The following is a 15,411-nucleotide window of genomic DNA, read 5'->3' on the forward strand; positions in this document are numbered from 1 at the left end:
AACTGTACCCAGCAGGAAGGAGTGTCACAGACCTTGCAATCACTAACAGAAGGACACAAACTTGTTGTCTAATGAGAAGAAACATCATTACCTACATGTCAGACATGGCAAGCATGGAATCTGTCTGTGGATTAATTGGATTAATTCCTGACCCCTAATACATGTGATACAAACATCACTGCAAGGCAATCCGTGATGGATCCCAACAGTCAGGGCACAATCCCCATTCATAACACTACAACCATCATTTCACATCAAGGGTACAGATGATCATAAAGTGGATCCACACCCTGGCCCTACCTGTCATGTCCCTCATAGCTACAGCAGTTACACATGACTAATGACATACTATGAGGCATGAATGTATCTGTCAGATGAGATATGAGGGTGACACAGTCCTGTCTGGGGTATCATAGTAAATGGACAACCATTGCAGAATTACCATTACGACAACAGGAGTCTATGCACATATATGTGAGAGATTTCAGACATCATCATATCCGAATGGCTAGCACATGCCTACATCTAATGCATAGATATGTATCCTAGTGGGAATGGAGCACATGTAGACATGTAGGCACAAGGAATCTTGGCTACAGTGATGACACATCACCCAAGACAATGCACATTCCACACTTACCAAGGGAAAGTAGTTTGCTACAGTTGCCAGGATTTAGCCATTTACGTCATGTCACATGTATGATGGACACCCTTGCATCACAGACTGCTGTGAGGCATCAGTAACCAACTTACAATGGAGACAACTTGTTCCTAGGTGGCAGATGTCTGCCTGCATATATCCCCAGATACATGGCAGAGGACTATGAGCCACATCCTACCTACCTTTGTAATGTGATATTTGGGAGGCGTTACCTATTGTTGAAAACTAACATCCACCAGAGTAGGTAAAGCTGACTATTTGTACCCTAAACAAAGCCATATGTGCTCCCTGCTGTGCAATTGGACTGCAGGTTCCCCATGGTTTAGTCCTAGGTCTCATCTCCAAAAGGATGAGCACACCAGTTGGAAATACATGGCCCATCTACACCAATTTGATCCCAGATGATCTGTGACACATGACACATCCCACATTGTCAGGGGGAAAAGTCAGTCCCTCACCCAATCACCAGGCAAAGGGTGAAGCATGAATTTGCCTTGTTGTCACCCCCTTGTGGCTGCTGTGCTGCCCTCAAATTTCCATTCAAGGCTGGGTAGGCTACCGCCAAAATGCGGGCCATTAGGGTGGTCATTGTCTGATGGGCATCCTGTCCTCATTGGGAGGACAGCCCCAACTGGGCCTCTTCGATCTTCCGGGCCCAGCGTCTCAGGTCCTCCCACCTCTTCCCACAGTGGGCGCTCTGCTGGTTGTGGACCCCAGAGTCCACACCTTCTTAGCAATGGCTCTCCAGACCCTCTTCTTCTAATGGGCATTGACCTGCATGGAAGCAAGTGACAAGACAGGATATCATGTCAACAAGTCCCATTTAAAATGGCTGAGTCACATTCATGTCAGTGCGCCAAGCTAAGGACATCCTGTCTTGACCATCCGGTCCACCTGTGGTACATAGCAGTCATTGGACACAGGGTCATGACTACAAACACTTCCCGATACCCTACCCACACGGCAGCTCAGACCATGCACTAACAGAGCTTTGACTCCACAATCTGACAAACTGGACCTGAGCCTATGCTAACTTAAGCTAAGATATGTAGTAGTACTGAAAAAAGTGTGCACATGGGGCACTTACCTGCTCCTCTGGTCCACACAGGGGTAGGATCTCCTCCACCAGCTTCTCCAGCACATCCGGCAAGAAGGTATAGGCCCTATCACCTGAAGGATGTGGCATGATTTCTTCCAGATGTGGTACACAGCAGCTCAGACAGTGGAGGTATTGTTGGCAGCAGTGTCAGGAGTCAAGTGAGGCATTCAGCAGAAGATGGCTGCCATTGGGCCAAGACTGTAAGAGGCAGCAATGTTATCCAGTGGCAGTGTACGCGGCGGTAACATTCGCCTATTCCCATGATGACTTCCGCTGGTGGTCTTGGGCGGTCCCTAATGTCCAGTGGAGTAGGTCAGGCAGCCGCCATGTTAGAGGCATACAATGCAAATAAACACTGTTTTTAATGTGTCACAATTTGGAAAATAATGCCCTCGAGATTCTTGAGTGCTGGCCTTGTCCTGTCATGAAGGTCAATAGTTTTAGCGATCATATTGGTATGTTGTCCAGCACATATGACTACATAATTGGGGCACAGACACCACCCCACGGACAATCCAGGATTTGGGGCATTGAATCACAGTCCTAGTGGCAAGTTACATGCACAAATTGTTGCTGGCCAGATAGAAGGTGCATACACATATGTGGAAAAGCAAGGGGGTAACGTGTTACTAATGTGTAATTGTTAGTCATGCTGTGTATCATGTCCTCAGTGAATCACATGACATGTCACAGTTCGTATATGACATTTATCATGTAAATTGCAAGGGATACAATGAATGATGCCCATGTTCTCCTTTTCTCACAAAATAGTTATCCTGGGAGGAGAAGGATCAGACAACTTCATGTGTACTGTCCACTGGCAGATCTGCAGGCCATGGAGGACACACATGTATTCCAGATATACTGCCTGGATAGCAGATAATCGTGGATCATTGTCATCAGTTGGAGCCAGATCTGATGCCAGCCATCAGTCATCCAAATAGCAAACCACCCATTTCAAAAGTCATGTCAGTGTTGCACTTCCTGGCCACAGGGTCCTTCAAAACTAAAGTGGTCCTAAGTGCTGGCATGTCCCAGCCTATGTTTAGCCTGGTCTTGAAGGATGTCCTCTCAGCAATGTTGCAACCCCTTGACAGCTACATCCGGTTTCCTCAATGTGAGGATTTTGCAGATGTGAAGGCTGAGTTCTATGGTTTTACACATATCCCACATGTGGTGGGAGCCATTGATGGTACCCATGTAGCCTTGCCACCGCATGTCAATGAACAGGTCTATTTGAACATCAATGTCCAAGTAGTTTGTTTTGTGGACTGCTACATTTCCCAAGTATGTGCCCATTACCCGGGTTCTGTCAATGATGCCTTCATCATGCAGAACAACGCTATTCCACAGCTGATGACACGACTGCACCCAGAGAGGGCCTGGCTGCTTGGTAAGTTACATATGTCATGTGTGTTTGTATGCTATGTCTGCTGCTAGTGAGACGATGCTTGGAACTCATGATTGCACACATGTTGCATTCCCTTACAGGGGACTCTGCATACCCAAACCGCCCATGGTTATTGACACCGGTGAGGAACCCAACTACACCAGGCAAAGACCGCTTCAATGAAGAATATGGAAGGACATGGCATGTCATGAAGCAGGCTTTTGGGCTCCTGAAAGCAAGTGCATTGACAAGACTGGTGGAGCCCTCCTCTACTCACCCGGAAAAGTGTGTAAGATCATTGTGGCCTGCTGCATGCTCCACAACCTTGCCCTGAGGAGAAACATCCCATACATACCTGATGAGGAGGAGTTGGCAGTGCCACCGGGTCAGCCTCTGGAAATGCCAAGTGAGGATGACAGTGATGAAGATGAAGGTGGAGACTTGTGGGCAGATCTAATCAATCACTACTTCACTTGAGTGTAAGTATGTGATGTTCTGTGATTACTGTGACTGCATGGGGTACTGTAGGGGTCAGGATTTGTTGAGAAGGGTATCTCTGTCACCATGAGACAGGGCATCTCATGCTATGCATCATACAGCAAAAGTTTGCTTGCTACATCAGACTTGAAGATGTGACTGTCTAGATGATCACCTTTGTTAGGGGCAGTCACATTGCACTGTCAGTGAAACTACTGAAGTTTGAATTGAGGTTTGTGTCTCATGTATGGCTTTACCTGCCTAAACTCTGTGTATGTCACTTTTACTTCCAGGTGCCTTCACCATGCCATCCTCATGTGGGCATTTCAGAGTTGTGTCATTGGCAGGTGGCTGTTGCTGCACTGACATGTGAAGTGAACATGGATTGATCCAGGTAATGTTGTTCCCAGGTTGGAGATGTATGAGTCCTATGCCCAGGCTGCCTGGACAGTGGGAGGGCAGCAGTCTGAGCTGCACAATAGACCTGTTTGCGTGATGTGTAGGTCCAGTGGTCCTATGTGTGTGATCATGTGGCCTTGTAACATGTCATCCTGTGCAATCCATGCCTTGTACCATCACATTGTGTTGACATTGATCCTGTATAACCTGTTAGTGGCTGTCAATGTGTTTCCTCATTGCAGGCCAGTGTGCCTGTGCCACAACACTGAAACAGGTTTGTGACATTCTACCAGATGCTTGCTCATTGTCATGGGAAGGGCCTGGGCCTGGGCTCAGGCTCTGTTGTACTGCCCTCTGTCTGAGCCATGGAGTATGTTGATTTGGCAGGTCTGGTTTTTGTATGTGATAAGGTTCAAACTGGAGACAACATCCTATACTCTGTTAAACTAATCTACGGGACAAGGCCTTACAAGGCCTTACAAGCCCTTTCTGGTGTGGTCCGGGGCATGATACTAATAGGATATCTGATTGGGGGTCACAAGATGTTGGTCACTATTGTAGGAAAGCAGGTCTGGGGCGACTGGCTGACTGTGATGTAGAGGCCATGGGGCTGGGAGGAATTGATGTAGTCAGGCTGCGGCTGACTAGTGTTGTTTGACCCAGTTACCCGGATGAACCAGAACTGTGCTCAACGTCCAGTGGTCCAGGAGGGTTCTCCTCACTGAGGGCTTCGTCCATGAGGGTAGTGACAGTCTCCATTATGGTGTTGGTAGTAGCAGCAGCAGTTGCAGTGGCAGCACAGCCTGTTCATGTGGACAGTCAATGTTAGTGGTTGTATTGTGACATCTACCTCTAATAGTTGACTGTGACATTGGGCTAGAGCCATGTTCACATCGTAATTGCTGATTTCCCTATGTGACAGGTACACATATTGTCATTTGTAGTGTGCTGACATTGTGGCCACATACCAGTTCCTGTTCTCTGACCTAGTCTCAGACTGTCTGGATTTATTAGCTGTTGGAGGGATGGTAATAGAGTCATATCTTGCCAGCAGTGCGGGGAGGACATTGGCTGGGCAGGATAATAAATGGCTGGGTGCTAAACAGTGGAGATGTGCAAATGTGTGAGGTGTGGATGTGTTGAGGGTGTGGGATGTGTGCTGAGTGACAGAGGGAGAGGTGCCTATTTACTTGTAATGTTTGTATTGGTGAGCGGTCTGGATGGTGTGTATTGTGCTGGAAAAGCAAAGGATTGTGTGATGTGTAGGGGTGTGTTTTATAGTGTGCTTTGCAGGTGTGTTGAGTGTGTAAATGTGTCAGCTGTCGTTTTCAAATGCATCCAATGTGGTGTTGTGTATTACTGTGGTGATTGCCACGGTTCGAACTGCCATTTGAGGACCACCAAGGGAAGACGGCCATTGCGATTTTCAACTTGTAATATGGTCGATGGTTGGTTGACAGGCTGGAGGTGCCAGTGGTCGGACCGCCTATTTTCCACCCTTCAGAGTCCTGGCAGGGTCTGTTTTTTGGTGGGCCTGCCAATGTAACTCACAATACGGCGGTCTGTTAGACCATGGTGATGTTTTGGTGGCTGACACTGTGGCGGTCTGGTGGTCCGACCGCCAAACTCGTAATGAGGCCCATAGTATGCCAAAAAGGAAGAAGTGGTTGCCAAGTTTTTACAAGGTCAAGAGTTCATAATTTACAATATTTTAAATGTTATGCTTACATTGTGTTTGTTTCTTCTTCTTCTGCAGTGCTGTTGATTTGTGCAGTACTTCACGGTTTTGTACCATTTTTTGGATCTGTTTTTTTATCCTTTTCATGTTTAGTTCTATATTGTAACTATATTAACAAACCAAAATGTATCTAATTATTTTTTGTTCTGCTCAGTTTGGATTTTTGTAATCTATAGCGCTTTAGGGAAGGGGTGAACTGCAAATTTGTTGTTTAGCACTATATTTTAGCGCAAAATGAGTCCTTGCATCAATTTTTGAGGCTAGGACCATTATTACATTTAAAATAGCAACCAAATGACGCATGGTTTTGTCGTTCTTGCTCATTCATGGTAACTTTTTTTATATGAGTGCCACATTCACAGTACATTTTTACCACGAGTGGCGCGTAATTATGCGATGTTGTGTAATGGAATAATTGCAGGAGTTTCACATAACAAGACTAACGCAAAACTCCCAAAATTATGAAAAGTACGCTGGCGTGATTTAAATTTTGCCTAGGTATGGTTTAGAGAATGTTTTTTTGTTTTAAAAGAGTTAGTCAAATCTTTTCAGGATGCAGCTCATTTCCATGTGTAGGCTGAGGTTCCAAGGTGCTCGAGGGCATGCATCAAGGCAGATGGCAGCCTCCTTTGCTGTTGGCTGGTTTTGCAGTAACTTGTGTGTTTGACATGTTCTGTAATTATTATTTTTTGAAATTAGTTTTGTTTTCCTACTTGTTGACTGTTGTGATTTTGAATTTCATTGGTTGACGTTTTAGTTATGTATTGCTTTTTTAAGGAATTACCATATATGCAGGAAGCTCATTAAAGTGTTATTATTGTTTGATGTTCTATTTGTTATCAATTTATTGCATATTTGCTTTTTATTTTATGTTGTAGTATAGCATTTTATCTGTATAGTTTTTTTCACATTTCATTTGATTATTTTAGCAGGCCATATGCTGGTTATCAATATTTTTGTAATTGTATATAGTTTCTTGATATTTTGAGGTTATATTTTGATTTCACAATTGGTGAACTCCAATATGAATTACAATGTTTTTGTAGTCAATACTTTTGTTATTTCCCTAGACAATTCAGAAAGTGAATACTATGATTATCAGCGTTCTTGTCATGGTATTGTTGTACCGTGATATTTTTGTGGTTGATATTGTGTCATTTAACCTGTGATGTCCCAGAGCAAGTGTTTAAACACCACTGGGGAACCAGAGTAGGAAAATGACCCTTTAAAAACATACAAAATTTCAGTTCCATAATATTTTCTTGTTTAAGATTGATTGATCTATATTCTTTCTCAGAGTAAATCTAAATACTAATTTAGCCACTGACCTGTTATTCCACAAAACACTCAGATCATATTTTTGAAGCACTTTTCTTGGGATTCGCTCCATTGTCTTAACAATGAATAAAGCTTTCTTCTGCACCATTTCTGCTAGAGATTTATCTGCAGCTCTCAATCTTTGTAAGTGTAGTATAAAGGCATTATTCGTTAATTTGGAAATGGATGCTCCACATCATTCTAAAAACAACAGACATTCTAGAGTTCTAGAGTTTGGTGCCAGATGCTCAACAGTCCCTTCAGTAATTTGCACTGGTCTAGTTTGGGTTAGTACATTGGACACAGGATACAAATACTGGTGACAAAACGCACACAAGTGCCCAATACAGAAGTATACACAGTTGCCATAAAATAATCCTCCTGCGCAATTTATTAAAGCTCTTTAACCTTGCAAGTTCTTACACTTCAGGTCCTGCATATTTAATTTTTAGGAAAGTCAATAGCTATAAGTAAGTGTTTAAATTCTACAATGTCACTGCCACTAATCGACCAGGAGTGACCAGTGTTTTTATGGCCAATTGTCTTGAATTTATTTTGGTTGAAGTTCATCACTATGGGGCCTTCTCTTGTAGCTGAACTTTCAACTAAATAAATCTACACATTTAATCTTACTCTTACATTTTTGAGTAACTATATTAATTTGGGCTGTTCACCATTTACATGGGTAAAGTTACCTAAAAGTATGGACTTATGTGTCCTCACCCCTAAAATAGCAGGAGGAGCCTGTAAAAATATCAAATACGACTATAAAGTCACTGCTAGTAGTGACTTTGCAACTGTGTTTGATATTCCCTACACCTGGACGAGCTCTTTGCATCATAAAGAATACAGAAAAATTAAAAAGTTAAAAAGATTGAGATAAAATATTTTGAAATTAAATAAAAATGTTAATTATACATATTTATTTTATATGTAAAATACTATAATAAAATGTTACATTACTAACTTAATTTTATATTTTTAAAAAATAATAATGTGAATATGTTACATTTAAAATAAAAATACATTTATTTTTCTACACTTTCATAACAATGTCACCTAAAGGTAAAAAAATAACTGTTTTGTTTTCTAGAATATTACAAAATATTTATGGCACTATTTAGCAGTGATTTATTCTTTTTTTTTAATAAATGGTAATTTTATATCAATTTGTAAAATTTTAAAAAGGTTAATGTATTTTAACATAAACTAATTATTATGTTTCAGTTTTGTTTAGATTTTTTTTTACATTAAATGAAATGCAATTCTGTTTTTAAATAGTTTATATAATTGAATTTATTTTAACAGTAGTTCCTATGGGTTTCGTTTTACATTCCTATCTCAATTTTCTGTGTTCCCATATCTGTGAACGGCCATGGCCATTAATCAGGCTCTGACCTTGAGTACATTTACAGCTCTTTTAGGTCCTTTATGGCTGTAATAATGCATCAAAAAAGATAGGAGGGTTGAAGGCAGACCTACTGCATGTAGGTTTGTGATTAGCACTATTGTAGGGCAGCTAAACGTAATACAAAATGCAGTTTGTGAATAGGCCCCTAAGTGATTGGCGTTGTTATATTCTGCCAAGGAGTCCAATAGTCTCTTGGTCCTATCAGCATGTGGGAAATTATTATCAAATAATCTGCGTAAGTTAAAACATGAACACACACACCACCAAATATGGGGAGTCAATGGAGTTAGCTTCTAACTGGGCTTTTGCTTCTGTCACATAAAGGTTGACAGGGATGGTACAAGGAATATTCCTGCTTCAATTCATTATATGTCAGGGTGAGTCTTATGTAAGTTATCTCTGATTTGCCTCAGGTGTTTCATGGAGACCCTTGTTTAAGCTCGGTATGTGGATCAGTTACAATTAATGCTAGCTTTTGCTAGACGAGATGTCTGTCAACTCTGTCAAATGCTATCAGGTACTCATCCAACGTAGCAGAGCAGCTACCATCAAAGAGTGATGTATTTTGCCAATGCTGTACCCTCAGTGTCTGGGAGAGCTATAGGTCAATAGCTTTTGAGTGTTTTACAAATTGTGGGGGTGATTCGGGGGCCAGGGTCGGCGGGAGCACCACCAACAGGCTGGCGGTGCCCCGCAGGGCATTCTGACCGCGGCGGTTTGGCCGCGGTCAGAAAGGGAAAACCGGCGGTCTCCCGCTGGTTTTCCGCTGCCCTATTGAATCCTGCCGCCATGGGGATTCTGACACCCCATACCGCCATCCTGTTCCTGGCAGTTCTCCCGCCAGGAACAGAATGGCGGTATGGGGTGTCGCGGGGCCCCTGGGGGCCCCTGGGGGCCCCTGCAGTGCTCATGCCAATGGCATGGGCACTGCAGGGGCCCCCGTAAGAGGGCCCCAAAAAGAATTTCAGTGTCTGCTTTGCAGACACTGAAATTCGCGACGGGTGCAACTGCACCCGTCGCACCTTCCCACTCCGCCGGCTCAATTCTGAGCCGGCGTCCTCATAGGAAGGGTTTTTTGCACTGGGCTGGCGGGCGGCCTTTTGGCGGTCGCCCGCCAGCCCAGTGCAAAAGCCAAAATACCCTCAGCGGTCTTTCGACTACGGAGCGGTATTTTGGAGGGGGGAAGTCTGGCGGGCGGCCTCCGCCACCCGCCAGACTCAGAATGACCCCCTGTGTGTATGACATTGGGATCAAAATGCTGCCTCCCAAGTGCCTGGAATAGACTGATATTATACAAAATGAGGGTAATATGACCATAACTTAGGGTCATGGATGTGAATTTTATCGCAAATTTCATGATGGTGATGAGAATGCCATTAGGCCCCGGAGCCCAGGAAGTAACAGCACCTTTTGCCAACTTCATTATTTGATTTGCGATCTAGAAGAATCTCTACAGTCAATTTAGTTGGACGGCACTGGTATAATATTGTCTGCCAGACTCAAGACAATGCTTCTCTTTAGCATGAAAAAGGCCAGTCTTAGAGGTATCCATCAAATATGCATTCCCTTTGCCAAAGAGATCACAAATATTGTGTTTCCACTTGGATGTACATATACAGATTCAGTCAAACAAATCATTTTCAGCGAACTCTACCACTAAGCACCAGAATATTTTTATCGGTTTTCATTTTCACTACCTCACATGATTGCTCATCTTACTCATTAAAGATATTTTTCAGCTTGTAAAAAATATTCTGCTTCTTTTGCTGTTGACGCACAATTCGAATACATAAATGTATGGTAAACTATATTGCTAACTTCATAGAACAATTTAACTGAATCTCTTTTTTTAAATTTCTATATTGAATCATATTTGGTTACTTTTCTATTGGTGTCAAGTTTGCATTTTTCTTGCTCTAATAGAACCTGAAGTAGGGAATGAGATATCAGAGGACTGACTGACATACTTTTCCTGGCCGTATAAGCATTAGAAACCTATTAGTATATCTGCCAGGTTTTTTTTTACAGGTGACATAACACCTATCAATTGGCATAATATCCAGAAAACTCTGTCAATTTATTTTTCTTTCTTAAAATGCTCTGATAGCCTAACAGCTAAACCATCCTTTCTAAGAGGACACTACAATTGTGTTGAAAATATTCCAAAACTGATCACATACAGTACAACGGTTATCGTCTAAACCACGAGCAAACAAGAAACAACTGAGGTCTTCTGTTAAAAAGATTAATTTCCTTGGGTACAAATCTGGGGCAATTTCCAAGTAATACAATTGTCAGTTTCTCATATCTTGAAAATGAGAGAAGTAAGATAATATTACAGATAATCAAGAGTTTCTGCCATTTGTACAATACAAAATTTACATTTTTACTTCTAAGGGAATATCTCATAATTTAGGTATTAGGGATTTCACAACCCTGAAGTGAGAACTCCTCAATGTTACTCTATCACTATGGGAAAGTTAAGGATCAAACAATCACACATACTTCAAAACCATACCACAAAACCACAAAAATGTGATGGTGCATAGGATTATTCAAGGATCCAGCAACAACCTGGTAATTTATATTAATATGGTGCAAGAGGTTGAGCACTTTGATTAATACTTCAAAATCCACTCATCCACTCCTACCTCTGTACCAGCTGGAGCATCCCATGAGCCATAGCCAGCATCTTATTCCACTGCCTCTGCTGTTATGGTGGATGTCTATTTGGATTTATCTGGACAGTGACAGTAGTCCCCTCTGAAAGGAAGCATTGTTTAATTCTCTATATCAAGATCCTTCACTCGTTCTTCTGCGTTACAGGTTGTAAGGGCCATAATAGCCCTTTTTAAGTATGTTACTTTTAAAGAAATAATGAATCTGCTCTTGCTCATAAAAGAAGTGGCTAATTTTATTAAATATTATTGAAATTATATCACAGAAACTGGCTGCTATTTTCTCTTCTGAATACCTAATGGCAGCCTTCCTAATGCAGGGCTGTGCTGCTCACTATCATGGCAGCTGGTTGAAGCCTGTGGTAGACCAAGTATGTGCTGCTCACTCTCAGGCATTCGCGGCTTGCGGGAGGAAAAAGGGGTGGGCGGCGCAACACGTGGTGGGGAGGTTGGGGGGGTTTCCCCCCAAAAATAATATATGAATAAAAATAAAACTTACCTTTTTCCTGTGCCGCTCCATCCGCTCTGCTCTATTGTTGCAGGCACAGGCTCCCAGCCTGCCCTGCAGCCATTCCTGATGCTGCTCAAAGCAGCGTTAGGATTGGCTGGGAGCACCCAGCCAGGGTACTCCCAGGCAGACTGGGAGCCTGTGGCTGATTTTTCCAGCCCGGCAACACAGTGCTGGGCTGGAGAGACCATAGTGTGCATGCATGTTTGAGCGGACCGAGGCAGTCATCCAAACATACTTGTGCACTGAGGTGGAGTGCTGTGCACTCCCCCTCCGTCCACGACATGCCGTGGCCCTGTCCACTTTTATAGTAAAAACATAATAAACTGGGTTTATTATGTTTTTACTATAAAAGTTTTGCAGCTCCTGCTGCTGGGGGGGAGGGGGGGCGATGCTCCTCCGCCCTAGCGGAGACGCCGCCCCTGCTCTCAGGGCCAATAGTAATCACCCACGGTAATGCAGGCTTGTGCTGCTCACAATAAAAAAAACTAGCAACAATTTGTGGTATTGAACACTTTTAGTAATGCTCACTGTTTTACGTCTGGCTTAACACTGCGTCTAATTGCCAGAGCTTGTGTCACTCTTCTAAAAAATGTCAATTCTGTGGGCCTCTGAGAAGTAAACATTTTCCCCTCCTGATACTGACTTTTAAATATAGTACAGTTACAAAAAATATGAATCTAGTCTCAATAATCTAGGTACTGCCTCATTTATTCGATGTTTTCAAAAGAATATCACAGTTACTTTGTACTTTCATCGTAATACATTGTTACATTGTTACTGCTCCTTTTTAATATCAGGATACTTAGAAACAGGCCGTGAAACATCTGCCTTGTGCTGCTCACTCTCTGGAAACCTAGTGACAGCTAGAAGTACTGTAAGCTTGAGCTGCTCCTTTCAGGGTGCCTAGTAACAGCTTGCGGCACTGCACGCTTGTGCTGCTCACTCTGTGGAAAAATAGCACCAGACAGTGGTACTGCAGGCTTGTGATGCTCATATTTGTGACACCAACTAATAGTGTGTAGTATTGCTGATTTGTGTTGCTCACTCTCCTGAAACGTGATAGCAGTATATATGTATGTACATGATATTTCTGTGTAACGTACCTAACCAAAAGACAGCAAAGCGCTGTACATGGAGAAAGGCAGCATGAAGTCAACAAACAATAGGAAAACATGATGTGTTGTGGACAGTTAAAGCATTGTGGTGTAGTGTTCTGTAATGAGGGGAGTCTTTAACTCTTCTCTAAAACAGAGCAGTTTTGGTGCAGTCCTTATGGACTGGGGGGTGTTGTTCCAGATGCTAGGTGCATAAATGGAAAAGTCCTTCTATCTTGTATTTCTTTTTTACACTTCTTAGTCTACAGTTTGATGGTGTCCTGGTTGCAGGTGTTCCGACAACCACTAGAGATGGTGAGCTGTCAGCAAGATAAGTGGGCTTTGTAAATAATGCAGCTGGTTTTGAAGATGGTGTGAGGGGGCAAGGAGAGCCAATAGAGTGCCACTAGGATAGGGTGATGCAATCTTAGTTCTTCAGGCCCTGGATGACATGTTCTGGGGATGTAGGATGCCCTTACAGGGTGCCAGTGTGGAATCTTGGAAGCCATGGAGCATTTGATGACCATCCAGACACAAGAATATGGGGGCTTGAACAGCAGTTCTGAAGTTGCTTTCTGGATAAAACAATTTGACTTTCTCTAAAAGACAAAGCTGGTACCAGGTAGTCTTTGGTTTTTGCCAGTGTGTTCCTTGGGGGCCGGGTGGTTGGCCAGGGTGAATCCAAATTACTTGGCAATTGGTGAAAGTTGGTATTTGAAGCCATCAAGGTTCATGCCATTGAGCCAGATACGTACTAATTCTTGTTAGTTATTCTTGGCAAATAACAGGAATTCTGTCTTGGTTGGGTTGAGCTTCACGTAGATGGTGGATAGCCAGGTCTAGATGATAAGCAAGCAGTGTTTGAGGAGTTGGATGTCTAAAGCAAAGGAGACTTTCAAGTAAAATTGAGCATCACTGGCATATTGGAGAGTCTTGCTGCTGCTACCTATAAGTGGAGCACAAAGTGGCTTCATGTAAAGGTTGAAGATGAGAGGAGACAGGATGGAGCCCTGGGGGACTCCATAGGTTATAGGGTTCTTTTGGGACCTGGAGGTGCCCATGTGAACAACAGGGGCTGTATTATACAAAGTGCCTCTGGGAGCAACAGATGTTTGTGCCCATTTTGCAGGCCCCCAGAGCACTTTGTTATTACAAAAGGGGCTGCAGATGCTTGTACGACTCCTTCAATATTACAGAAAGAACTGGTGCACATATAGCACCAGCACTATCATCAGAGGGCATTCCCTCATTTGCATGGGGGTGTGGCCTCTGCGTATGCGCCATATGATACACACGGGCTCAAAGACAAAGAAGCCATTAGGAGGTGCACTGACAGTGTGCCATAAAAAGGTGGTGCACTGTCAGTGCCCCCCCCCCCAATGGCAGCCCTCTTGAGGGTGTGAAGGAGGTCCTGTGAACCCCCAGACAGCCCCTTGCAGGCAGGTGCAATCACTCACTGCAACCGTCTGCAAGGGGATCTCTCAACCCTCTTAAAGGGGCATGCGGGTTGCTGCCTACACAGTGAAACATGGAGCAGCTGCTTCAAAGCTGCTCCATATTTCACTTTGAATGCCCTGCCCCCAGGGTAGCGTGAGTTTACAGCTGCCCTGGGGCAGCCATTCAATCTAATTCAGTGCATACTCCTTGTTTGCGCAGGGAACTACTTTTGAAAGGTGCACCCGACACAAACAAGGAAAATGCAACATATGTTTAATACAGCCCCTGGTGTCACTTGGAAAGATGGGGTGAAGAACAAGTGAAGTACATTGCCAGTAAACCCCATTCAAGACTCCAGGTTGAGTATGAGGGTAGTGTTGACTGTGTCACAGACAGCTAAGAGGTCCAGCAATATCAGGAGGCAGAGATCATCTTCATCTGTAGTCAAGAGAGCAATGTTTATAATGTGCAAATAGTAGTTTCCATGCTGCAGCTTGATATGAAGCAAGATTGGTAGTAGTGCAGGAGATGGTTAGCATTTGTATGATCTTGAAGTTGAACATAGACTGCTTTTTCTATCATCTTGATGATGAATGGTAGATGAGTGATGGGCCGGTAGATGACGAGGCCATCGGAGTCTAGTGTAGGTTTTTCTATAAATGGAGGATCTTCTTGGAAGATGACTTGCGTGAGGTAGGCATTAACAATGGTAAGGAAGGGTAAGAGAGGATCCCCAGAGAGAACTTTGATGAAGAACGAGAATATAACCATCTTCATAAGAAATGACTGAGGGAGATGAGAATGTGGTATAACAGGCTTGTGCTCTTTAGTCTGGTGACTAGCCTGTGTGACTGCAGGCTTGCTTGCCCATTGTCTTATATCTGGCTTAGCACAGCAAGAGAATGCCAGAGCGTGTATCACTAGACTTTTAAAAAATATACCTACATTGGGCGTCAGAAGAATAAACATCTGCTACCTTTTGTTAGAGACTGTTTGGTATACAATTCCACTTGCTTGGAAGTGCTCCCATTGTAATGTCTCTGGTGCATTTTTTCTTTCAGCATGTGGCAGAGAATATTTGGTGAACACAGTAGCCATTTTGAAAAGATGGCTTCCTCTTTTACAGCAACAGATCTTGCATTATACACATACAATGTGTCATCTTAAGAACATTGTTTTTGGCTTGTAAAATTAGCTAC

Source organism: Pleurodeles waltl, chromosome 2_1, assembly GCF_031143425.1.
Source record: "Pleurodeles waltl isolate 20211129_DDA chromosome 2_1, aPleWal1.hap1.20221129, whole genome shotgun sequence".
Taxonomy (NCBI): domain Eukaryota; kingdom Metazoa; phylum Chordata; class Amphibia; order Caudata; family Salamandridae; genus Pleurodeles; species Pleurodeles waltl.